Below are 25,683 nucleotides of genomic sequence, written 5' to 3' on the forward strand. Positions count from 1 at the left end.
TGAGTCCATAGGTTTGGAAGCATTTCAGTGTGTCAGCAGGACATCGATAGTATGCAGAACTGGGCTGAGAAGTGGCAGATGAACTTCAACCGAAATAAGCGTGAAGTGGTTCATTTTGCTAGGTCCAGTTTGAAGACAGAATATAATATAAATGGTAAGACTCTTGGCAGTGTAGAGGATCTGAGAGATCTTGGGGTCAATGTCAATAGGACATGTAAAGCTGCTGTACAGGCTGACAGTGTTGTGAAGGCGTATAGTGTGTTGGCATTCATCAACCGTGGGATTGAGTCCAAGAGCTGTGAGGTAATGTTACAGCTATATAAGACCTTGTCAGACCCCACTTGGAGTACTATGTTCAGTTCTGGTCACATCACTACAGGAAGAATGTGGATACTATAGAGACCATGCAGAGAAGACTTACAAGGATGTTGCCTGGACTGGAGGATGTAGCTTATGAGAATAGGTTGAGTGAACTCGGCCTTTTCTCCTTGGAGCGACGGAGGGTGAGAGGTGACCTGATAGAGGTGTATAAGATAATGACGGGTATTGATTGTGTGTATTGTCAGAGGCCGTTTCCCAGGGCTGAAACACGAGGGGGCATAGATTTTAGGTGCTTGGAAAAAGGTACCAAGGGGATGTCAGCGGTAAGTTTTTCACACAGAGAGTGGTGGGTGCATGGAATGCTCTGCCGGCAGCGATGGTGGAAGCGGATACAATAGGGTCTTTTAAGAGCCTCTTAAATAGGTACATGGAGCTTAGAAAAATAGAGGACTATGCACTAGGGAAATTCTAGGCAGTCTCTAGAGTAGGTTACATGGTTAGCACAACGTTGTGGGCTGAAGGGCCTGTAATGTGCTGTAAATTTCTATGTTCTATGTTCTAAGTGAAGTTGAGTGAAGTTATCCCTTTTGGTTCAAGGGCCTAATGGTTGAGAGTAATAACTGTTCCTGACTTGGTGGTGTGTGTCCTGATGCTCCTGTACCTTCTTCCTGATGGCAATCCTGAAAAGGGAGCATGTCCTGGTTGGTGGGGGTCCTTGATGATGGATGCTGTTTTCCTACAACAGTACTCTATGTCGCTTTGCTCAATAGTCGGGAGGGCTTTACTCCTGAAAAACTGGGTCGTATCCACTTACTTTTTGTAGGATTTTTCATTCAAGTGTATTGGTGTTTCCATACCAGGCTGTGATGCAGCCAATTAATTTACTCTTCACCACACATTTATCGAAGCTTGTCAAAGTTTTAGATGTTATACTGAATCTGAAGTAAGTAGAGGTGCTGTCGTGCTTTCTTTGCAACTGCAGTTATGTGCTGGACTCAGGACGGATCCTCTGAGATGATAACACCCAGGAATTTAAAATTGCTGACCCTCTTCACCTCTGATCCCCAAAGAGGACTGGCTTATTGACCTCTGGTTTCCTCCTCCTGAAGTAAAAAATCAGCAAAAATAGCGTGGCGCAATTACAGCTTGGTGCTTCAGAGTTGGGAGTTCAATTCTGACGTCATCTGTAAGGAGTTCATACATCCTCCCTGTGGAATGGATGAGTTTTCTCCAGATCCTCTGGTTTTCCCCACAGTCCAAAGATGTACCGATTGGTAGGATAATTGATAATTGTAAATTGTCCTGTAATTAGGTAAGGGTGAAATCAGGGGTTGTTGGGGGTTGCTGGGTGGTGCAGCTCAAAGGGTCAGATGAGCCTATTCTGCATTGAATCTCAATAAACAAAGAAGATCTGCCACAGTTATATTGAGTGGCAGGGCAGTATTCAGGTGCCAAATAACCTGCTCCTATTTTATTAAGTTCTTACGTTCATATAACCTGAGGTTGTTTCCAATGCTTTCTGTTTTTCATTTTAGAAATGGTATGCTTGTCTGGAAGTAGGCCATGTCCAGGATACCAGCCTTTGCTGTATGCTTTTTTTTTATTATTAAAACACTCTTGTCCATTTGGATCACTTTCTATTTTCCAGCATGTCGGAGAGTGGGATATTGAAACAAGATCTGTGGTCCTCTAATCCACATTGTTTATGTGCACAACATATTAAACTAACATAGCCATGGGGGGAGCCCATGTTAAATTACACCATGACCTTAGATTGATAACCTGAAGACCTTTTCTTACACCTACAAGCAAAAAGAATCCCAAATATTTGGAAATTTATTTATCTATCTCAAGAGATTTAATCTTTGAAAAAGCCACGATGGAACAAATTGTATGGATTTTATTCAGAAGGATTGTTGAGCTGAATAGCAGTTTACAGTCCTGATCTTAAATTTCCAAAAAAAGGTTGTATTTTCCTCCTTTTGGCTCCAGTTTGATCTCCTTCCTTTGACACACTGAAGACAATGCTTTTCAATGTAGAATGTGTGTCCACGTGCAGTCCAAAATAGCTTAAAGGTAATCAACAATTTAATCAATATTTTTTAGTATTATGTATTCAATGAGATACCTTAAATTGCATTGTTAAAACGCTAAAGAAGTTGATGTACTGGATCAGCAATTCCCTGACCTAAATATCCAGTTTTCTAGTATCCATAAGACCATAAGACCATAAGACAAAGGAGCGGAATTAGGGCCTTTTGGCCCATGAAGTCTTCTTTGCCACTGCATCACCACTGATTTTCTATCCCTTTCAACCCCTATTCTCCTCCTTCTCCCCAAAACCTTTGAAGTCCTGACTAATCAAGAATCTTTAAATATATCCAATGACTTGCCCTACACAGCTACCTGTAGAAATGAATCCCACAGATTCACTACCCTCCAACTAAAGAAATTCCTCCTCTTCTCTGTTCTAAAGTGATATTCTTCTATTCAGAGGCTGTACCCTCTGGTCTTAGATTCTCCAGTTTGGAAACATCCTCTTCACATCCACTCTACCTCAGCTTTTCAATATTCAATGAGATTCAGTAAGATCCACCCTCATTCTTGCAAACTTCAGCAAGTACAGGCCCAGAGCCATTAAACACTCCTCTGTCACATGTTACCTCTTTCATTCTCAGGATCATTCTTGTAAACCTCCTCTGAACCCTCTCTCATACCAGCACATCCTTTCTTAGATAAGGGGCCTCAATCGGTTCACAATACTCCAAATGTGGTCTGACAAATGAACTGGTGTTTGATTAATTTGTCAGAATTCTTTAAGGATGTTACAGCGCTTTGGATTTGGATTTTTAGAAGACATTCTCTAAGGGTCCATGTAAAGGGTTACTGTGCAAGACAAGAGTGCTCTAGGTTTGGGTAATAAAGGCATCATCATGGACAGCTAACAGGGATTTAAGATAAATAGATCCTTTTGGGTTGGCAGCACATAACTAGTAGGCCATCCTGAGGATCTGTGTTGTTGTCATAATTATTTATAATATATATAAATAGATAATTAATATAGGACAGCACAGTAGCGTATTGGTTAGCATGATGGTATTACAGCACCAGTGACCCAGGTTGAATTCCACTGCTGGCTGTAAGAAGTTTATACATTCCCCCTGTGACCGCATGGGTTTCCACTGGGGGCTCCAGGTTCCACCTGTATGCCAAAGAGATTGTACCTCTTCAGGTAGGTGGATTTGTCACGTGGCTGTAACTGGGCAATGTGGGCTTATTGGGCCAGAAGGCTCTGTTACCATGCAGTATATCTAAATAAAATAACTAAATATATTAACATAAGCAACACACACAAAATGTAGGAGGAACTCAGCAGGCCAGTCAGTATCTGTGGAAAATGGTACAGTCGATGTTTCGGGCTGAGACCCTTCATCAGGACATAAGCAGGGTTTCAGCCCTAAAGTCAACTCTAATCAGTGTGGATTGGCGATAACATCTTCTTCTTGCTGAAGATCGACATTAGTGCACCTCAGGGGAGTGTGCTTAGCCCACTGCTTTAGTCTCTACATACCCATGACTATGTGGCTAGTCATAGATTAAGTACCATCTCTAAATTTGCTGATGATACAACCATTGTTGGTAGAATCGCAGATGGTGACAAGAGGGCGTACAGGAGTGAGATATGCCAACTAGTGGAGTGGTGTCACAGCAACAACCTGGCACTCAATGTCAGTAAGATGAAAGGGCTGATTGTGGACTTCAGGAAGGGTAGGACAAAGGAACAGATACCAGTCCTCATAGAGGGATCAGAAATGGAGAGAGTGAGCAGTTTCAAGTTCCTGCATGTCAAGATCTCTGAGAATCTAACTTGGACCCAACATATGGTATGTCAACAAATACATTCAAAAACTTCTATAGATGTACCATGCAGAGCATTCTGACAGGGTGCACCACTGTCTGGGGGGATGGCTACTGCACAGGACCAAAAGAAGCTGCAGAGGGTTGTAAATTTAGTTGGCTCCATCTTGGGTACTAGCCTACAAAGTACCCAGGACATCTTCAAGAAGTGGATTCTCAGAAAGGCAGCATTCATTATTAGGGACCTCCAGCACCCAGGGCATGCCATTTTCTCACCGTTACCATCCGGTAGGAGGTAAAGAAGCCTGAAGGCACACACTCAGTGATTCAGGAGCAGATTCTTCACCTCTGCCACCTGATTCCTAAATGAACGTTGAATCCTTGGACATGACTTCACTTTTTAAATATATAGTATTTTTGATTTTTGCACAATTTTTAATCTATTCAATATATATTATTATTATTCTTTCATTTTGTTTTTTTTTCTCTTCTACATTGTGTATTGCATTGTATTGCTGCTGCTAAGTTAACAAATTTCACGTCACATGCCGGTGATAATAAACCCAATTCTGATTCTGATTCTGAAAAAGTTATGGATACGGCCCAGTTCATCAAGTGTAAGAGCTGCCCCAGCATTGGGCACATCTGCACGGAGCACTGTTTCAGGAAAGCAGCATCCATCATCAGGGACCCCCCACTGCTAAGGACATCTTCTCTTCTCGCTGCTGCCATCAGGAAGAAGGTACAGGAGCCTCAGATCTCACTGCGCCAGGTTCAGAAACAGTTATTACCTCACAACCATCAGGCTCTTGAAGCAGAGGGGTTCTTGTTCTCATGTCCTTGATATTTAATGCTTACTTATTTATTATTATTATTATTATTGCTTTCTTTTTGTATTTGCTCATTTCGTGTCTTTTGCACAGCGGTTGAACATCCAAGTTGATGTGGTCTTTCACTGATCCTGTTATGGTTATTAATCTATTATAGATTTACTGAGTATGCCTACAAGAGATGAATTTTATGTTGGTATATGGTGACATGTATGCACTTTGATAATAAATTTACTTTGAACTTTGAGAATCTGGAAATCCAGAGCAACACGCATAAAATGCTGGAGGAAGTCAGCAGGCCAGGCAGCATCAATGGAAATGAATAAACAGTTTTGGGCCTAGACTCTTCATCAGGATTCTATTCCTCTCCATAGATGCTACCTGACCTGCTGAGTTCCTCTGGTATTTTGTGTGTGGCCCATTTAAGATGAAGGGTGATTTCAACTGTATATGGCTCACAGACCTTTAGAATTCTCTTCCCCAGAGAGTTGTGCAGGCAGTCATTGGGTATATTCAAAGCAAAGACTGAAAGGTATTTAGACGTCAAGTGGGTCTATGGGTAGGGGAGAGAGTAGAATAGAGGTGTGGGGTCATGACTGGATTAGTCCTGACCTTAGTGAATGCCGTAGCAGGCTTCAGGGGCCAATCGGCCTACTCCTGCTGCAGTACCTTATTATAAAGAAACCCTAATGCCTCTTGACCCTGACTGATCTGACAGGATTTTCTCTGGGATTGCTGGTCTGCTCACCATCTGCATTTGGAGGCACCAGTGGCAGTCTATTAAACCCAATATAAATGTCAGCCCCTTACCTCTACAACGTGCCCACTTATACAGGACAGAATTGAAACCTTATTCTGTTTTTGCTGACAATGTTATCAGGCTGGCTATGTTTCAGCATGCATGTAGTTTAAGTGCATTCCTTGCATACCTTAAGGTCGAATAACTGCTCTGCACTTTTCTCTCTGAGAGGAGAAACATAGGGAGAGGGAAGAAGGACAAGAAGACTCACATGATTCACCAAGTGGAACATCAGGTCCTGTGATAATGATTTTTCCTCGTATATTTGCCAGTTTAGAGATTAGAGTCACAGAGCACTACAGCACAGAAACAGGCACTTTGGCCCATCTAGTCCATGCTGAATTGTTATTCTGCCAAGTCCAATCTACATGGATTTGAATGTAGTCCTTCACACCCCTCCTATCCATGTACTTGTCCAAACTTCTCTTTAACATTACGGTCAAACCCATATCCACCACTCCCACTGGCAGCTCATTTCACACTTGTACCACCCTCTGAGTGAAGAAGTTCCCTCTCAGTTTCCCCGGAAATATTTCACCTTTCACCCGTAACTAATGACCTCTAGTTCTAGTCTCATCCATCCTCAGTAGGATTTACCCTGTCCATACCCCTTACTTATAGTTTTGCATCTCCCCTCATTTCCAATGCTCCAGGGAATAAACTCCTAACCTGTTGAACTATTAACTCAAATATTCAAGTCCCGGCAACATCCTCTCTGTACTGTTGTTACTTTTCTAGTAGGTAGATACACTAAAATAAATCCAGTCTGATACTGCAATGTGGCATTGGGGGATTGTTGTAATGGCAGAGGGATGATTGTCTGGTAAAACACTCAACATCTCTGTTCTATCCATCAAAAGCAGAATTTCCCGGAAGCCAACCTTTTTCATTTCTGTTCTGTTCCTGTTCCAACATGTTGGTCCCCAGCTTCCTCTTCTGTCACGATGAAACTACTCTCAGGGTAGAGGAGCAACACCCTATATTCCATCTAAGTAGCCTCCAACATCAATTTCTTCCAGTATTTTTCCCCTTCCCTTTCCCTCTTCTATTTCGCACTCTGGCCTCTTACCTCTCCTCCTCACTTGTCTATCACCTCCCCTGGTGCCCCTCTTCCTTCCCTTTCTCCCATGATCCACTCTCCTCCACTTCCTCTGCAGACTTCCATCTTTCCCACTTACCTTCTAGCATGAGCTGCTTCCCCTTCCCACTCTTTTCATTCTGTGAAACGTGGACTGTTTATTCCACTCCATAGATGCTGCCTGACCTGCTGAGTTCCTCCAGCATTTTGTGTGTCTGTTCATTCTCTAACCAGTATGGTGGCTGGTACAATGCTAGCAAGAAACTCTTGAATCCAAAGAGATAATCGACAATCTGTAGTCACTTTCCTATTCGCTGATGCCAATCAATTTGTCCTGTTGATTAGCCAGCTGCCTTGTTCCTCACACTCTCTCAAATGCTGTTATCCTTATAATCCTTCCTCAGTGAGAAAAAGGAACCATTCCCTTAGATATTTCACTGTACACTCGATGGGTTGTAAACCCTCACTTTATCATCATCTGCATGTCAGATTGTAAAAGAGCAATCTCCCTTGGGCTTGCATCATGATGTTTGTGTTCCACACACACTTTAAGTGTTGTGATTTTTCACTCACTTATCCAATACATTCTGAACCTGTTCTTGACTCGGAATTGCATTTTATGGAACTTTAGTTTATTTTAATGGCTGCCCCATGGGAGCTAAACATAAATTTGTTAAAGCAGCACAAAATTCCTTCGACATATCTATAGGCCAGCTGCTTTCCTTTCTCTTTCCTCTTTCACACATACACACATATACACACAAACACACATACACACACACACACCCTCTCTCACACACACTCACACACACACGCACACAAACACGCAATGCACTCGTGCAAATCTCCCCCTCAATATCTTTCTCTTAATCTCTTTTTGAAAACTGTAGATTGTTTAAAAACTCTGAATATTGTTCTGATTTATCGTCACAGGTTCACAGAAGACTAGAGCACAGAAACAGGTCCTTTGCTCCATCCAGTCCCTTCCAAACCATTAATCTGCCTAGTCCCATTGACCTGCACCCTGACCATACCCCTTCCATCCATGTACCTATCCAAATTTCTCTCCAACGTCAAAATGAAACCCACATCCTCTACTTGTGCTGCCAGCTCGTTCCACACTCTCACCATCCTCTGAGTGAAGCTCCCTCGATGTTCACCTTTAACATTCATCTTTCACTTTTAACCCATGACCTCCAGTTGTAGTCTCACCCAACATCAGTGGAAAAAGCCTGCTTGCATTTACCCTATCTATTTTCTTCTTGCACAATTGGCTGTATTATATACACAGGGGTAGGTGTACAAGAATGTAACCAGTGATATAACTCTCAGAGGGCTTGATACAACTGATGACAGGGGGTAGGTTTTCTGGGCTGGAGATTTTCTGGTCAGAGGTAGTCACAGGAGAAAGGAAAGAGTATATGGGGTTGAAATCAGGAGAAATGTCTTCACTCAGGTTGCAGTGAATCATGGAGATCCTTTTCTACTGAGACCAGTGGATACTTAATAATTGAGCATTCTCAATATTCAAAATTCAGTGAGATATGGAGAGAATTCTTTGGATCTTTCTTCACATGCTTCCTCATTTACTGTATATAATCTATGGTGTTGATTATAATTTCACACATATACGCTGTTTGCTTCACTAATCATCACATCTTCTACATACATTGTGGCCAATTTATTTGGTACACCTGTTCACCTCCTCGTTAATGCAAATATCAAATCAGACAATCATGTTCAAAGCTCAAGGTTCAAAGTACATGTATGTCACCATATATGACCCCAAGATTCATTTTCTTGCAGGCATACTCAATAAATACAATAACCATAAGAGAATCAATGAATGATAGCACCAACAGGACAGATAACCAGTTTGAAAAAGACAACGAACTGCAAATACAAAAAGAAAAAAAGAAATAATAATAATAACAAAAAATAAGCAATAAATATCAAGAACATGAGATGAAGACTCCTGAAAGTGAGTCCATAACTTTTGGGAACAGCCAGTGATGAAGTTGACTGAAATTATCTCCTCTGGTTTGAGAGCATGATGGTTGAGGGTCATAACTGTTCCTGACGCAAACAAGAGAAGATCTGCAGATTCTGGAAATCCAAGCAACACATACAAAATGCTGGAGGAACAGCAAGCCAAGCAGCGTCTATGTAAAAGAGTTTCGTCGATGTTTCGGGCCGAGACCCTTCATCAGGACTGGAAAAAAGGATGAGGAGTCAGACTAAGAAAGTGGGGGAGGGAGGATCCATTCCTGAACCTGAAGGTCCAAGTCCTGAGTCCCTTACACTTTCTTTCTGATGGCAGCAGCAAGAAGAGAGCATGACTGGAGTATGGCTGCAACTCAACGCAAAAAAACATGCAGACATGGTCAAGAGGTTTGATAATTGTTCAGATGAAACTTCAGAATAGGGAAGAAATGTGAACAAAGTGACTTTGACTGTTGGTACCAGATGGGGTACATTGAGTATCTCTGAAACTACTGATTTCCTGAGATTTTCACACATAACAGTCTCTAGAGTTTACAGAAAATGGTGCCTAAAACAAGAAACATTCATTGTGCAGCAGAGTTGTGGGTAAAAAATGCTTTGTTAATGAGAGAGGCCAGTTGCTTCAAGCTGACAGGAAGGCTAGAGTGGTAACCTGCCTCAATGATTATTGCCCAGTGGCATTTACACCCACAGTGATGAAGTGTTCTGAGAGGCTGGTGTTGAAGCATATCAGCTCCTGTCTGAGCGGTGACTTGGATCCTCTCCAGTTTGTTTACTGAAGCAATAGGTCCAGAGCAGATTCCTTCTCATTGGCTCTTCACACAACCATGGAACATCAGGACAGCAAAGTTGCATACATCAGGATGCTCTTATCAATTACAACTCAGCATTTAATGCCATCATCTCCTCAAACCTTATCAGTAAACTCCAAGACCTGGGCCTCAATACCCACTTAAGACCATAAGATATAGGAGCAGAAGAAGGCCATTCGGCCCATCGAGTCTGCACTGCCATTCAGTCGTCAGTTGATCCAATTCTTCCAGTCATGACCACTCACCTGCTTTCACCCCTTAACCTTGATGCCCTGGTTAATCAAGAACCTATCTATCTCTGCTTTAAATACACCCAAAGACTTGGCCTCCACAGCTGCTCATGGCAACAAATTCCACAGATTTACCACCTTCTGACTAAAGTAATTCCTCTGTATCTCAGTTCTAAAAGGACATCCTTCAATCCTGAAGTCCTGCCCTCTTGTCCTAGAATCCCCTACCATGGGAAATAATTTTGCCATATCTAATCTGTTCAGGCCTTTTAACATTTCGAATGTTTCTATGAGATCCCCCTCATTCTCCTGAACTCCAGGGAATACACCCCAAGAGCTGCCAGACGTTCCTCATACGATAACCCTTTTATTCCTGGAATCATTCTTGTGAATTTTCTCTGAACCCTCTCCAAAGTCAGTATATCCTTTCTAAAATAAGGAGCCTAAAAATGCATACAATACTCCGAGTGTGGTCTCACAAGTGCCTTATAGGGCCTCAACATCACATCCCTGCTCTTATATTCTATTCCTCTAGAAATGACTGCCAAAATTGAATTCGCCTTCTTCACCACTGACTCAACCTGGAGGTTAACCTTTAGGGTATCTTGCACAAGGACTCCCAAGTCCTTTTGCACCTCTGCATTTTGAATTCCCTCCCCATCTAAATAATAGTTTGCCTGTTTATTTCTTCCACCACTTGTGCGAATGGATCCCGATTTCCTCACTTGCAGACCCCAGTCAGTTGGGATTGGCAAAAACATGTCCTCCACAATCTCCAACAACACAAGTGCACCGCAGGGCTTGTACTTAGCCCCCTGCTCTTTTTGCACCTGTGACTGCGAGGCTAAGATTAGCTCCAACACCATATTCAAGTCTGCTGATGACACCATTGTTGTAGACTGAATCAAAGGTGGTGATGAATCAATGTACAGGAAGGAGGTTGAAAATTTGGCTGAGTGGTGTCATAACAATCACCTTTTACTCAATGTCAGCAAGACCAAGGAGATGACTGCAGACTCCAGGAGAGGAAAACCAGAGGCCCATGAGCCAATCCTCATTGGAGTATCGGAGGTGTAGAGGGTTAGTAAATTTAAATTTCTGGGTGTCACTATGTCAGAAGACCTGTCCTGGGCCCATCATATAAATGGAATTGCAAAGAAAGCACGTCAGTGACTCTACTTCTTTAGAAGGCTGTGATTCAGGATGACATCAAAAACCTTGACAAACTTCTACTGATGTGCAGTGGAAAGTGTGTTAACTGGCCGCATTATGGCCTGGTATGGGAATTTGAATAGAAAATCCTACAAAAGGTGATGGATTCAGCCCAGTTTACAATGGATAAAGTCCGCCTAACTGTTGAGCACATCTACATGAAACGCTGTCATTGGAAAACAACACCTAATATCAAAAATCCTCACCACAAAGGCCATGGTCTTTTCTTGCTGCTGCCATCAGGTGGAAGGTACAAGTGCTTCAGGACTCATACTCCCATGTTCAAGAACAGTTACTGCCCCTCAACTATCAGGCTCTTAAACAATAGAAGATGATTACTTTCATCTATTGAGATGTTCCCACAACCAATGATCTCACTTTAAGGACTCTTTATCTTGCCATTTCATGCTTTTGTTATTTATTGCTTTTTATTCATGGTTGTATTTTGACAGTTTGATATATTCTATGCTCTTGCTCTTTCATTGATCCTGTCCACAGTTACTGTTTTATAGACTTGCTGAGTATGCCCGCAGGAAAAAGAATCTCAGGGATTTATGTGGTGACATATATGTACTCTGATAATAAATTTTACTTTGAACCTTGAATAATAATTCACATATTTCGATAGTGGTGTGCAAAAAAGTACCTCAGAACGCACAACACATCAAACCTTGATGTGCATGTGCTATGCCAGCAGACGACTATGGTCGGTACAACATTGTGGACATCACTGAGTCGTGGCTGAAAGAAGGACATAGTGGGGAGTTTAACGTCAAAGGATAGACTTTAAATTGAAAAGACAGGCAGGAAGGCATAGGTGATGGTGTGGCTCTGTTGGTAAGAGATGAAATTACATCTTTAGAAAGAGGTGACATAGGGCCAAGGAATGTTGAATCTTTATGGGTTGAGTTAAGAAACTGCAAGGGTAAAACAACCGTTATGGGAATCATATATAGGCCTCCAGAAATAGCCAAGATGTGGAGTTGAGATTGCAAAGGGAGCTGGAAAAGGCACGTAATAAGGGTAATGTCACAATTGGAATGGGGGACTTCAATATTTAACGGGAATGGGAAAAATAGGTTGGTATTGAATCACAAAAGAGGGAATTTGTTGAATGCCTAAGACATAACTTTTTAGAGCAGCTTGTGCTTGAGCCTACTCAGGGAAAGGGTATCTTAGATTATGTGCAGAGTAATAAGCCAGATCTTATCAGGGAGCTTAATGTAAAGGAACACTTTGGAGGCATTGATCATAATATGATTGAATTCATACTGCAATTTGAGAGGGAGAAGCATATGTCACAGGTATCAGTATTGCAATGGAATAAAGGGAATTACAGAGGCTTGCAAGGGGAGCTTGCCCAAGTGGATTGGAGGAGGATACTGGCAGGGATGATGGCAGAGCAGAGATGGCTGAAGTATCTGGCAATCGATCACGAGGCACAGGATAGATGTGTTCCACAGAGGAAGAAGTTCTCAAATGGCAGGTGTAGACAACCATGGCTGACAATGGAATATAAGGACTTCATAAAAGCCAAGGAAAGGGTGTATAAGGGGGCAAAAGTGAGTGGGAAGTTGGGTGATTGGGAAGCTTTTAAAATCCGACAAAAGGTAACTAAAAAAACTATAAGAAGGGAAAAGATGAAATATGAGGGCAAACTAGCCAATAAAATGAAGCAAGATAATAAAAGTTTTTTCAGCTATATAAAGAGTAAAAGGGAGGTGAGAGTTGATATTGGACCACTGGAAAATGATGCCAGTGAGGTAGTAATAGGGGACAAAGAAATGGCAGATGAACTTAATAGATACTTTGTATCAGTCTTCTCAGTGTAAGACACTAGCAGTATGCCAGAGGTCCATGATTGTCAGGGAGCAGGAGTGAGGGCCATTGTTATTATAAAGGAAAAAAACACTAGGCAAACTCAAAGGTCTTCAGGTAGATAAGTCACCTGGACCAGTTGTACTACATCCTAGAGTTCTGAAAGAGGTTGCTGAAGAGATAACAGATGAATCGGTCATGATCTTTCAAGAATCACTTGATCCTGAGGACTAGAAAAATGCAAATGTCACTCAACTTTTTAAGAATGGAGGAAGGCAAAAGAAAGGAAATTATAGGCGAGTTAGTCTAACCTCAGTGACTGGGATAGTGTTGGAGTCTATTTTTAAGGATGAAGTTTTGGAATACTTGGAGACTAATAGTAAAATAAGTCAAAGTCTGCATGGTTTCTGTGAAGGAAAATCTTGCTTGACTAATCTGTTAGAGTTCTTCGAGGAAGTAACAAGCAGGGTGGACAAAGGAGAAAGTGGATGTCATTTACTTGCATTTTCAAAAGGCATTTGATAAAGTGCCACACATGAGGCTGCTTAATAAGATAAAATTTTATGGCATTACAGGAGAGATACTGGCATGGATAGAGGAATAGCTGACAGGCAGGAGGCAGCATATGAGAATAAAGTGGACCTTTTCTGGATGTCAGCCAGTGACTAGTGGTGTTCCTCAGGGGTCAGTATTGGGACTGTTACTCTTCACATTGTATATTAATGTTTTGGATAATGGAATTGACGGCTTTGTAGCCAAGTTTGCAGATGATATGAAAATATATGGAGGGGTAGGTAGTGCTGAGGAAGCAATGTGATATTTTAGCAGGACTTAGACAAATAGTAAGAATGGGCAAAAAAGTGGCAGAAGGAATACAGTATTAGGAAATGTATGAAAATGCATTTAGGTAAAAGGAACAATGGTGCAGACTGTTATCTAAATAGGGAGAAGGTTCAAACATCAGAGGTGTAGAGGGACTTAGGAGTTCTCGTGCAAGACTTCCAGAAGGTTAAATTACAGGTTGAGTCTGTGGTAAAGAAGGCAAATGCAATGTTGGCACTTACTTCAAGGGGAATAGAAAATAAAAGTAAGGAGATAATGCTAAGGTTTTATAAGACACTAGTCAGGCTACACTTAGAGTACTGACAACAATTTTTGGCCCCATATCTCAGAAAGGATGTGTTGTCATCGGAGAGTGTCCGGAGGATGTTCACAAGGATGGTTCAGGGAATGAAGGGGTAGGTTAATCTATGAGGAGCATTTGGCAGCTTTGGATCTGTACTCACTGGAATTCAGAAGAATGTGGGTGGATCTCATTGAAGCTTATGAATGTTGAAAGGACTAGATAGGATGGATGTGGAGAGGATGTTTCCTGTGGTGGGGGCATCCGGACCTAGAGGGCACATCCCCAAAACTGAGGGGTGATCTTTTAGAACAGAGGCAAAGAGGATTTTTTTTTTTAGCCAAAGACAAATGAATCTGTGCAATGTTCTGCCACAGTCAGTGGGTATAGTTAAGCCCAAAGTTGATTGTTTCCTGATCGATCAGGGCTTCAAAGGCTATGGCAAGCAGGTGTATGGGGTTGAGTGGGATCCAGGATCAGCCATGATGGATTGGTGGAGCAGATTTGATGCGTTGAATAGCCTAATTCTGCTCCTATGTCTTATGGTGTTATAGGAAGAGTGCAAGAAGATATAATTAAAGGAGAGTAGCTGTCTCTGAGGGCAGCAGAGGTGTGCAGAAGAGCATGTCAAACCTTGAAGTGGACGGTCTACAGCAGCAGGAGACATGAACATACACTCAGTAGTCATTTTGTTAGGTACTGGAGGTGTCTAATAAAGTGGCCAGCATAATTTTTGCCCTACCACTCTTGACAAACCAATTCCCTCTATGGTGCTAAATGCATTTCTGTAGCAGAAACTCTCTTTGTTCCTTGTTACTTTAAGGCCTGACTATTCCAATGTATACTTGTCTGGCATTCCATTTTTTCCACATTTCATAATCTTGAGTTGTATATATCTGTGTGTGGTTTGTGTATGAGCTCTTGGTTTGGTTCTTCATGTGCAGGAGATTTGTGGAGATGATGTTCAGTAATTACTCACAGGATGGTGTTGTAGGTAGCCCCTGTCTGTGAAGCCTACCGTAGATATTGGGGAGTGAGGGGTGTGAGTCGATGGATCTGAGTGTCCAAGTGACAATGAGCTTTCATTCCAGGTTTGAAGACTTAATCTTTATAACCTCTTTTCCTCAGTGCCCAAAGGGCAATCGCCAGCAGGCATCTCAAAGCTTTGAAGAAGAATATTGTCTCCACAATATCCTCATAGTCTATTTCAGTATAGGCAAACCATGCCAGTGCCTGCTCCCAGGTCATCATCAAAGTTCTAGTGATAGTCCGCTGTGGTCTCCTTCACAGAAAGTGTTACAGTACAGCGATTGTACAGTACAGCTAGACCATAAGGTGCAAGATCATAACGAGGTAGATTGTGAGATCAAGATTCATCTTATCCTACTTGGAGAACTATCATTCAATAGTCTTAAAAGAATGGGGTGGAAGCTACCCTTGAGCTTGGCAGTGTGAACTTTCATGGTTTGTATCTTCTGCCTGGTGGGTGAGAAGAGAAGAAAGAATGTCCAAGGAGGGTAGGGGTCTTTGATTATGCTGGCTGTTTTACAGAGGCAGCAAGGAGTTGAGACAAGAGTCCATGGAGCAGCGTGTGATGTGCTGAGCTGTGTCCACAGCTCTGCACTCCACACTCCCTGTACATAAAGAATATGCCTCCTGCAGGCATTGCTTTTCACCTGCCTCTGATCTTTCTCTGTTTCACCTCCCTTCCATCAGTCATTCAGTAGTGACTTCCCCCATCAGATAGACATGTATCACTCCTATTGTGTAATATCCCTTTAAGAGCTGTCAGCAATGGCTGTACCTGCTAAACATTGAGAACTGTGAAAACTTACACAGGGAAACACCACACAGAAGGTCTGCAGCAGATGCAATCTCACTCAGGCTCATTCCCTACTCAGCCTTGCACCACCTGCTCAACAGCAATACCTACATCAGGCCGCCATTTATTGACTAGAGCTCAAAGTTCAACACCATCACCCCTGCAATACTAATCAACAGGCTTCAAGCCCGGGCCTCTGTACTTCCCTCTCCATCCATGACTTCCTTATTAGGAGACCACATTCTGTGCAGATCGGAAGTAACATCCCCTCGCTCACAATCAACACAGGTGCACCTCAAGGATGTATGCTTAATCTGCTGCTCTACGCTTTCTACACACTTCACTGTGTGGCTAACCATAGCTCACATAGCATCTATAAATTCATTAATGAAAATTTCTGAACAGCCAATCAGGTGGCAGCTCAACACATGCAGACATAGTAAAGAGGTTCAGTTGTTGTTCAGACCGAACTTCAGAAAGGGTAAGAAATTTGATCTAAGTGACTTTGTCTGTGGAATGTTTGCTGGTATCAGACAGGGTGGTTTAAGTATCTCAGAAGCTGCTAATCTCATGGGATTTTCATACACAACAGTCTCTAGACTTTACAGAGAATGGTGCAAAAATCAAAAAAAAATCCAGTGAGCGGCAATTCTGTGGGTGAAAATGTCTTGCCAATGAAAGAAAAGAATGGCCAGACTGGTTTAAAGAGACAGAAAGGTGACAGTAACTCAGATGATCATATACTGTAGCAGTGGTGTGCAGAACAGCATCTTTGAACATAGAGCACATCAAACCTTGAAGTGGTGGGCTACAGCAGCAGAAAACCACACTGGGTTCCACTCATGTACCTAATAAAGTTGCTACTGGGTGTAGATAGGTGTAGCAGGGTCCTGGGACTCTGTGGATAAATTGCTCAAAGAGCTAGCACAAGAACAATGGGGTGACTCTCCAGAGACACAAGAGGTTGCTGGAAATCTTGAATAGCACACACAAAGTACTGGAGGAACTTAGCAGGTCAAGCAACACTCACAACACACTGGAGGAACTCAGCAAGTCGGGCAGCATCAGTGGAAACGACCAGTCAACGTTTCGGGCCGGAACCCTTCATCAGGACTGTAGAGGGAAGGGGCAGAGGCCCTATAAAGAAGGTGGGGGGAGGGTGGGAAGGAGAAGGCTGGTAGGTTCCAGGTGAAAAACCGGTAAGGGGAAAGATAAAGGGGTGGGGGAGGGGAAGCAGGGAGGTGATAGGCAGGAAAGGTGAAGAAAGAATAGGGGAAAGCACAATGGGTAGTAGAAGGAGGCGGATCAGTGAGGGAGGTAGTAGGCAGCTGGGGGAGGGGGCAGAGGGGAAGGGAGGGGGAGGGAATTACCAGAAGTTGGAGAATTCAATGTTCATACCAAGGGTCTGGAGACGATGTAGACGGTATATGAGGTGTTGCTCCTCCAACCTGAGTTAGCCTCATCATGGCAGTAGAGGAGGCCATGTATGGACATATCCAAATGGGAATGTGAAGCAGAGTGGAAGTGGGTGGCAACCAGGGGTTCCTGTCTGTTGCAGCATCCACAGAAGGAAATGAACAGTTGACGTTCTGGGCCAAAAGCCTTACTCTACTTTTTTTTATACTGGCTTCTGTCCTCTTCCTTTCCATTCCTAATAAAGTGCCTCAGACAAAAACATTTCCCTCCTAAGATGCTAATCTGCTCAGTTCCTCTGGCATTTTGTGTTTGGGGCTGAATCTCCCCTTTTGATTCTGTGGTGAACCTTATGTTCTTCAACGATGGTGCATCAGGGGGTAAAGATATGAAAGAGCCCCTTTCTCACAGCTGTATTTTGCATTTCCAACCATCAACATCATAGACAGAGCTTGTTGTTCCCCAAAGGGTTAATGTTTAAATATTCACCATGAAGTCATTCTCTAACCAAAAGCACATTTCTAGTTTTACAGCCACTGGTCGGGCAGATTGGAATGGTGCTTGTAAACGTTCAGCTGGAATTGGTTGTGGGAAGAAAAATTGTAGTTGTGAGGAGTTGAGAGCTTTTTGCATCTTTATCTCCCTTGTGCTTGTCAGAACTGAGCATCAAGAATAAGATGAATGAAATATATTAAAGCTCCTCCATGAATTAACCATTGTGTTTTAAGGATACACTGGGAGATAAAGGTAAATCTATTGTAGGTTAGTAACTGGTTCCTGGGTAAACTATGCAAAGTCGGAAAAGAATATGTTAGCAGTTAGTAAGTCAGGCGGTATCTGTGGAGGAGAATAAACTGACAAAGCTTCAGGCCGAAACTCTTCAAGTTCCATATCAAATTCAACTCAATGTCATTTGGCCATATACATGTATACTGCCAGATAAAAAAAATGTTCCTCTGGACCAAGATGCACAACACAGAACATGTAACTCACACACAACACATAAAGTAAATTAACAAATAATGTGTATTACAACAAAGTTAAAAAGTAAACAGAATAACACTACTGGTGCTTCATATGTGATGAGACCTGAGTGGTGGCAGAGAGTTCAGTGGTGTCATGGCCTGGGAGAAGAAGCTGTTTCCCATCCTAACAGTCCTTGTCCTCCTGCTATGATACCTCCTGCCTGATGGTAGGAGGTCAAAAAGATTGTGGGATGGATGGGAGGGAAGATTCTGATTTCTGCCCCTTCCTTTTCAGTCCTGAAGAAGAGCAACAACCCAAAATGTCAATTGCTTATTCTCCTCCATGGATGCTGCCTGACCTGCTGAGTTCCTCCAGCATTTTGTATGTTTCTCAAGATATCCAGCACCTGCAGAATCTCTTCTGTTTACCCTAGCACTTCTTGGTTTACTGCTCCTCACAAACTCCCCCAACATCTGCTCATTCAATGCTCATCGAACACGTCAAAATAAAATGAGGCAGTTACAGGAACTGTTAAATAACACTCAGTCGGCAACGGAAAAGGAAGGTGAGTGTGCCTTTATATAGTGCCTTTCACAGTCTCGTGTAATCCCAAAGTGTTTGGCAGACAATTAAACACTTATGAGTTGTGAGTTATTGCATTGTATGAAATTTGTGCACAGCAAGCCCCATCAATGGAAATAAGACAATGACCACATGAGCTATTTTTAAAACAAGTTAACTGGGAAGCAAGCTTTACCCCTAGATAACCTCCTGGTTTTTCTTTCACATACATTGTCAAATCTTTTATAGCTACCTGAAAGGGTTTGGGGAGTTCCTGCTCAGTTTAACACCTTATCAGAAAGATCCTGCTTATGGACTATTTGTCCCATTCCTTTCAGGAAGGAGGTTACATAGCATCCACACGAAGACCATCAGACTCAAAGACAGTTACTTATTCCAAGCAGTAAGGCTCATTAACACCTCCACCCACTAACTCCACCAGTACTGTCAATCACCCTATATACAGCCTAGCATCACCTTATGGACATACAATCATTCTATGTACAGTATATACTCTATCTTATACATTTATATTTATTGTGTGATTTTTATTATTATTATTATTATTGTGTTCTTTATCTTTTGTGTTTTTTGTGCTGCTTCACACTTGTGTACAGGAAATGACATTAAACAATCTGGAATCTTGAAAGACTAGCTCCTCTGATAGTGCAGCACTCACTCAGTACCGATGCATCAGCATAGGGTGTTTGAGCTTTAAGTTCCAATCTTCTGGAGCAGTGTTTGTTTTGTTAGGAGCAGGTCTGCAGCATGTTTATGTGCACAGTTGTGTGCACTGAATAGTTAATCTTTAGGCAATCAGGGTGACATTTCTCTTCATACTTTTGGTACCAGGGTGAATGTAAATACAAAATGAACAATTGTGTTTTTTACACTTTCTGACATTTTCCATTAAATTACCGTGAGGAGGAATTTCTCACCACCTTCCTTTTCTAGCCCTTGTTGTAATGCTTTATACTTTTTATGGAGTAACATACCCAAGCCAGTGTAATATGACCACCTTTGGGACACCTTTTTGGGTGGTCCTTAGAAGTGGGTGGTCGTTTACTTAGAGGGTTAAGTCATTTAGTCTATTGGCTGAGATAAAAAGGTCAGTTAATGGGTCTCTCTGCACAGGTGGAAAGTGAGACTTGCCTCCTTGCTCTGTCTCACATCAGCAATCAGAACTTCCCGTGAAAAGGCTTTAGCAAAATAAATGCAACAAAAGACTCTCCATGTCATGCTATTATGCATAGCCAACCACTTCATCAGTAGTTTCACTGGCCTTGGAATTTTTAGGTTGCAATGCAAAATTATGTCAGCATTACTGGGCACCCTTCACCATCATATCCATTGGAATCTACCACGTTATAAAGATCAGACCAAAGCATTTCAAAATTTCGAAAACTGATTTCTTCTTCTGGTATATCCACACCCCGCTCTTGTTTTCTTCCCCACTCTGGCCTCGTACCTCTTATCCTCACCTGGCCTATTACTTCCACCTGGTGCCCCTCCTTCTTTCCTTTCTCCCATGGTCCACTTACCTCTCCTATCAAATTCCTTCTTCTCCAGCCCTTTATCTTTCCCACCCACATGGCTTCAGCTATCACCTTCTAGTAAGTAAACTCTCTCCCCCTCCATCTTTTTATTCTGGCATTTTCCCCCTTCCTTTCCATCTTGTTGAAGGGCCTCAATATGAAATGTCAACTGTTTATTCATTTCCATAGATGCTGCCTGACCTGCTGAGTTCCTCCAGCACTGTGTGTGTTGCTTTGGATTTCCAGCATCTGTAGAATCTCTTGTATTTATTGTGGAGTTAATTTGATGTCATAGAGTGATACAGCACAGAACTTCAATCCAATGAATCCATGTTGACCACCAAGCATCTATTTATACAAATCCCACATTAACAGAATCAGGTTTATTATCACTGAGATAGGTCATGAAATCTGTTGTTTTGTGGCAATACATACAAAATGCTATAAATTATGATAAGAAATGTATATTAAAAATTAAATTAAATGAGTGGTACAAACAGATGCTTGGAGGTAGTACACTTGATGGAGCTGGCTGAGTTTGCAACTTTCTGCAGCTTTTCCGATCCTGTGCAGTGGCCTGGACAGCAAACAATGATGCAACCAGGTAGAATGCTCTCCCGGGTTGGGAGGGGGTGCGGCGGAATCATAGCAATAAGCTCCCACTACCTATTAAATGCTCTCATAGTGTGTGTCTCAAGTAGCCTCTGATAACCAAGTCCAACTCCTAGTCTTCACATGTGGCTTGGGTGCTAAGCCCAGCAGAACCATTTCCACTGACAGGGGAAGGGGCAAAGGTGGGTTACTGGTGCCTTAAAACCAGTCACTTTGAATAGGTAAGATTTATCAACTGTGTTTGGCAGCTCAGCCAGGAGAAGGAAAGCTCTGATCTCAAACCTCTGCTGCCTCGTGGCTATAGCCACTCATGAGGAAACTTTGAGAGTAAACCTTGAGGAAAACTCCAGAACTGGAGTTCTAAGGCAGTCCTATGTTGAGTTCAACGTTGACTGGCAACTCCAGCAACACCACTAGTGCCAAATTCTATTGGTCTCTACCATTCTTTTGGATTGATTAGATGCATGGAAAGGGGCGTTTGCACCCTGGGCAACTTGCTGTCCGATACAAACTGCCCCAGCTTGCGTATCACGGTGAGGGCTAGGACACAACATCCATGGTTGTGGAGGACCAGCACTAGGTTCCAAAGTCGGAATGATTAGAATCAGATTCAGAATGATGTTTATTATCATTGTCTTATATGACATGAAATTTGAGCTTTTGCAGCAACACGGTGGAATTTCTAGATGGTGGAATTCAAAAGCAATCAGTTGTCATAAATCAGCAACCAGGTGTCGGCTGGACTGTGCACAATGGTGTCAATGCTTTGGAAGTGTTGTAGAGTGGGTCTGTCAGAATAATGTCAGGGAAATGGAGAGAAGGGAAAAATTTTTAAAAAGCCATAGCAGTTCACAGCGCAGAATGAGGACATTTGAACCACCATTCTGTGCTGCTCTTGCAGGATATAGTTGCCTACTTACTTAAGCCCATCACCCTTGCTGGGGCATAAGCTGCCAACAGCAGCTCACCAGAGTCTTCTGTCCTGGATCAGTAGTTCAAGTTTTCCCAGTTGTAGAACATCCTTATGGATCCTTCCTCTCCCAGGGCTGCGATCTTTGGAGTTTCTTCTGGCGTTTCTATAGCTCTGGGATTCTATAGGATGGGGTTGCTGCCCCATGCCCAACACGCCTCGCTTTACAGCTGGGCATGGGACCATCCATAGCAGAGTTGCAGGCTACAGTGCTTATTCCATACTTCTCAAAACATTAGAGGCCATTTGGTCCATTAAGTCTTTAACAGCTCTCAGTTCAATCTCAACCGTTGCTATTTCTCACCAAAGATATAAAATTATAATAAATTAGAATTAAATAGCCCAAACCAGTCCTTTATCTCAGTGGGCAGGAGTAGACGATATGATCAGGGTGGGCATCAAAATGATCAGAAGCCAAATCAGGACCAGATTCAGGTTTAATATCATAATGTACTGTATATTGTGAAATACGTTGCAACAGCAGTACAGTGCAATGCATAAAAACACTGTCATTTCACGTTCAAGTTCAGTTTATTGTTAATCAGCTGTACACATGTATACCGTCAAAAGGAACAACGTTCCTCCGGACTAGGGTGCACAGCACAGTACAAATAACTCACACACAAGACACAGTAAAGTAATATTACCACAAATAAAATAACAAATTATAAGGTACATAGTTGATAAAAGTTAAAAAGTAAACAGTATAATGTCATTGGTGCTTCTTATGTGATGAGATCTCGGAGGTGGCAGGGAGTTCAGTAGTCTTACAGAATCAGAATCCTTTATTATTGCCAAGTATGTGGACACATATAGGGAATTTGATGCCGGTTTCCCTGAGCTCTCGCTGTACAGAATCAAAAAACAAACAAAACAATAGTGCAAATAATCATGAACTATATACAATGAGGTATACCTGTGTGTGTACAGGTGGACTTGGTTTATAACAGACTAAAATTCAAGTGTTCATAAGACTGATGGCATACGGAAAGAAACTGTTCTTGTACCTATTTGTCCTGGCATACGGTGATCTAAAGCGCCTACCAGAAGGAAGGAGTTGGAACTGGTGATGTCCAGGGTGTGATGGGTCTACAATGATGCTGCTTGCTCGCTTCCTGACTCTAGATGCATATAAGTCCTGGACCGAGGGCAGCTTCACACCAATAATCCTTTCCACAGCCCTGACGGTTCTTTGGAGACTATTCTTGTCTTGTTTGGTAGCTGATCCAAACCAGGCAGTGATGGACGAACAGAGAACAGACTGGATTATTCCTGAGTAGAATTGAATCAGCAGCTCCAGAGGCAGGTTGTGCTTCCTGAGTTGACGTAGGAAATACAACCTCTGCTGAGCCTTTTTGATAAGAGTGTCCGCGTTGGGTGTCCGCTTCAGGTCCTGGGAGATTGTGACACCCAGAAACCTGAAGGTCTTCACAGCAGACACAACACTGTTGAGTATAGTGAGTGGAGGGAGCATTGAGGCGCTCCTCCTGAAGTCCACTGCTATCACCACAGTCTTGAGCGTATTTAGCTCCAGATTGTTCTGACGACACCAGAGAGCCAGCCGTCCCATCACCCATCTGTATGCAGACTCATTACCATCTCGGATAAGGCCAATGACAGTTGTGTCATCTGCAAACTTCCGGAGTTTAACAGATGGATCCTGTGAGGTGCCGTCGTTAGAGTAAAGGGGGAAGAGCAGTGGGGAGAGCACACAGCCTGGGGGAAGAAGCTGTTCCCATCCTAACAGTTATTTTGCAAATGCTACTGTACCTCCTGCTTGATGGTAGGGGATGGCAAATCAGAAATAAAGATTATAAAAATAGGTAAGTGCTGTGAAAAGGGAGCAAAATAATGAGCTAGTCTTCAAGGGCTGGTTCATTGATCTGATGACAGAGAGGAAGAACCTTTTCCTAAAACATCCATTACTTTCCTTAAGTGGGGGAACTGCTCATAGACTGCTTGTCCCATTCCCATCAGGGAGGAGGCTACGTAGCATCCAGGTCAACCACCAGACTCAAAAGCCGTTATGCTCTCCCAAGCAGCAAGGCTGATCAACACCTCCACCCACTAACTCCACCACTAATTTATTATTTCCTGTCTGTCACCTTATATACAGTCTAGAGTCATTTTATGGACATACAATCAATCTATATGCTATCTTATGTCTTTATATTTATTGTGTGTTTTTAGTATTATTGTGTTCTTTATCTTTTGTGCTTTTTTGTGCTGCATTGGATCTGGAGTAGTAAGTATTTCATTCTCCTTGCACTTGTGTACAGGAAATGGCATTAAACAATCTTGAACCTTGATGATCACCCTTCAGGACAGGGCATAGAAAAACCATCACATACAGAAACGTTGTTACTTTCCCTTTCCCTAAATGAGGAATGCAGAAGCCAACCATCTTATCACAAACTGGCTGAGACTGAACCTGATAAAGCAAATAAAGCTGAGAATGTTAATAACTAGATCCATCAAACCAGCCCGTATGATCATGGGAACTTTTCAACAACAGATAATTACTAGTGTTTTGATATGTTATGTTTTAATATGCCTCTCTCAAGGCACTGGTTCAAACAAATATTAGGAAGGCTTCATTTCAAAATTAACATGTACAGAGATAAATATAGCCAGGCCCGGGGGATTTATGTAACTCGTGCTGAAGTGTGCTTAGTCTGATTTGTAACTGTATGCTGGTTGGATACGATCCCAGTATGAAATCTCCCATAATTCCTCTGTAACATGAGCTTGAATGGAGGGGGGAGTGGGGGAGTTAGAAATAGGTAATCTCAACAGAGAGAATATAAAGTATACTAAGTGACAGATTTTATGTGATTTTGCTGACTGGCTGGTCCACGAAAATCCAAAGCAGCTGTGTGGCCTGTTGTGAGCCAACTCATCTTATATTGCTTAATATGCTTCCAACCCTCTTTGCACCCTTCGATATGACAGTGGACATTTGATCACTGTGTCTTCAGACAGAGATTGTACACTCATCTACAAGATCTTCATTTGCTTGGCGCCATGAGATCATCATCCCCATTGTAACCATGGTGATTATGTTTCATATTATGAGTTACCTGTAGATACAGCATGGAATCGGCCCTCCCGGCACTTTGAAACGCACTACCCAGCAACCCCCGATTTAACCCTAGCCTATTTATGGGATAATTTACAATGATCAAATGTAACTGGTAACTAACCAATACACCTATAGACTGTGGGAGGAAACCAGAGAACCAGGAGAATACCTGCGTATTTCACGGAGAGGACATACAGATGACGTCAGAGCTGAACTCTGAACTCTGACACCCTGAGCTGTGCTAAGTACTACATTACCATGGAGCCCATGACTTAAGTAAAATATGTAAAAATGTGACTCTTCCTTTGCTTTCTTCCTTCACTCCCGCCCCCCTCCCAATCACCTCACACACAGAACACTCTTAGTATCTTTCTCTCCTCCAAGTACTGAATGGGGATAAGGCTGTTTTCAGGCCAGAGGCTCTGTCATCCAAAGAGCAAGTTGTGTGCAACAGTGTAATTTTATTTCTGGTCTAACATTTTCCAGTAGTGAAGCTCCATAATCACTGCTAATGTTCCAGCTCATTTCCATCATTACCCTGCCCATATGAAATGGAACCACTTAATTCCTGAAAAGTAACCAAATATAAGAAAATGTCAAGGAAGAGCTAAGAAGGTTTGGTCAATTAGGCTTAGCC

Source organism: Mobula birostris, chromosome 16, assembly GCF_030028105.1.
Source record: "Mobula birostris isolate sMobBir1 chromosome 16, sMobBir1.hap1, whole genome shotgun sequence".
In the NCBI taxonomy this organism is placed as follows: domain Eukaryota; kingdom Metazoa; phylum Chordata; class Chondrichthyes; order Myliobatiformes; family Myliobatidae; genus Mobula; species Mobula birostris.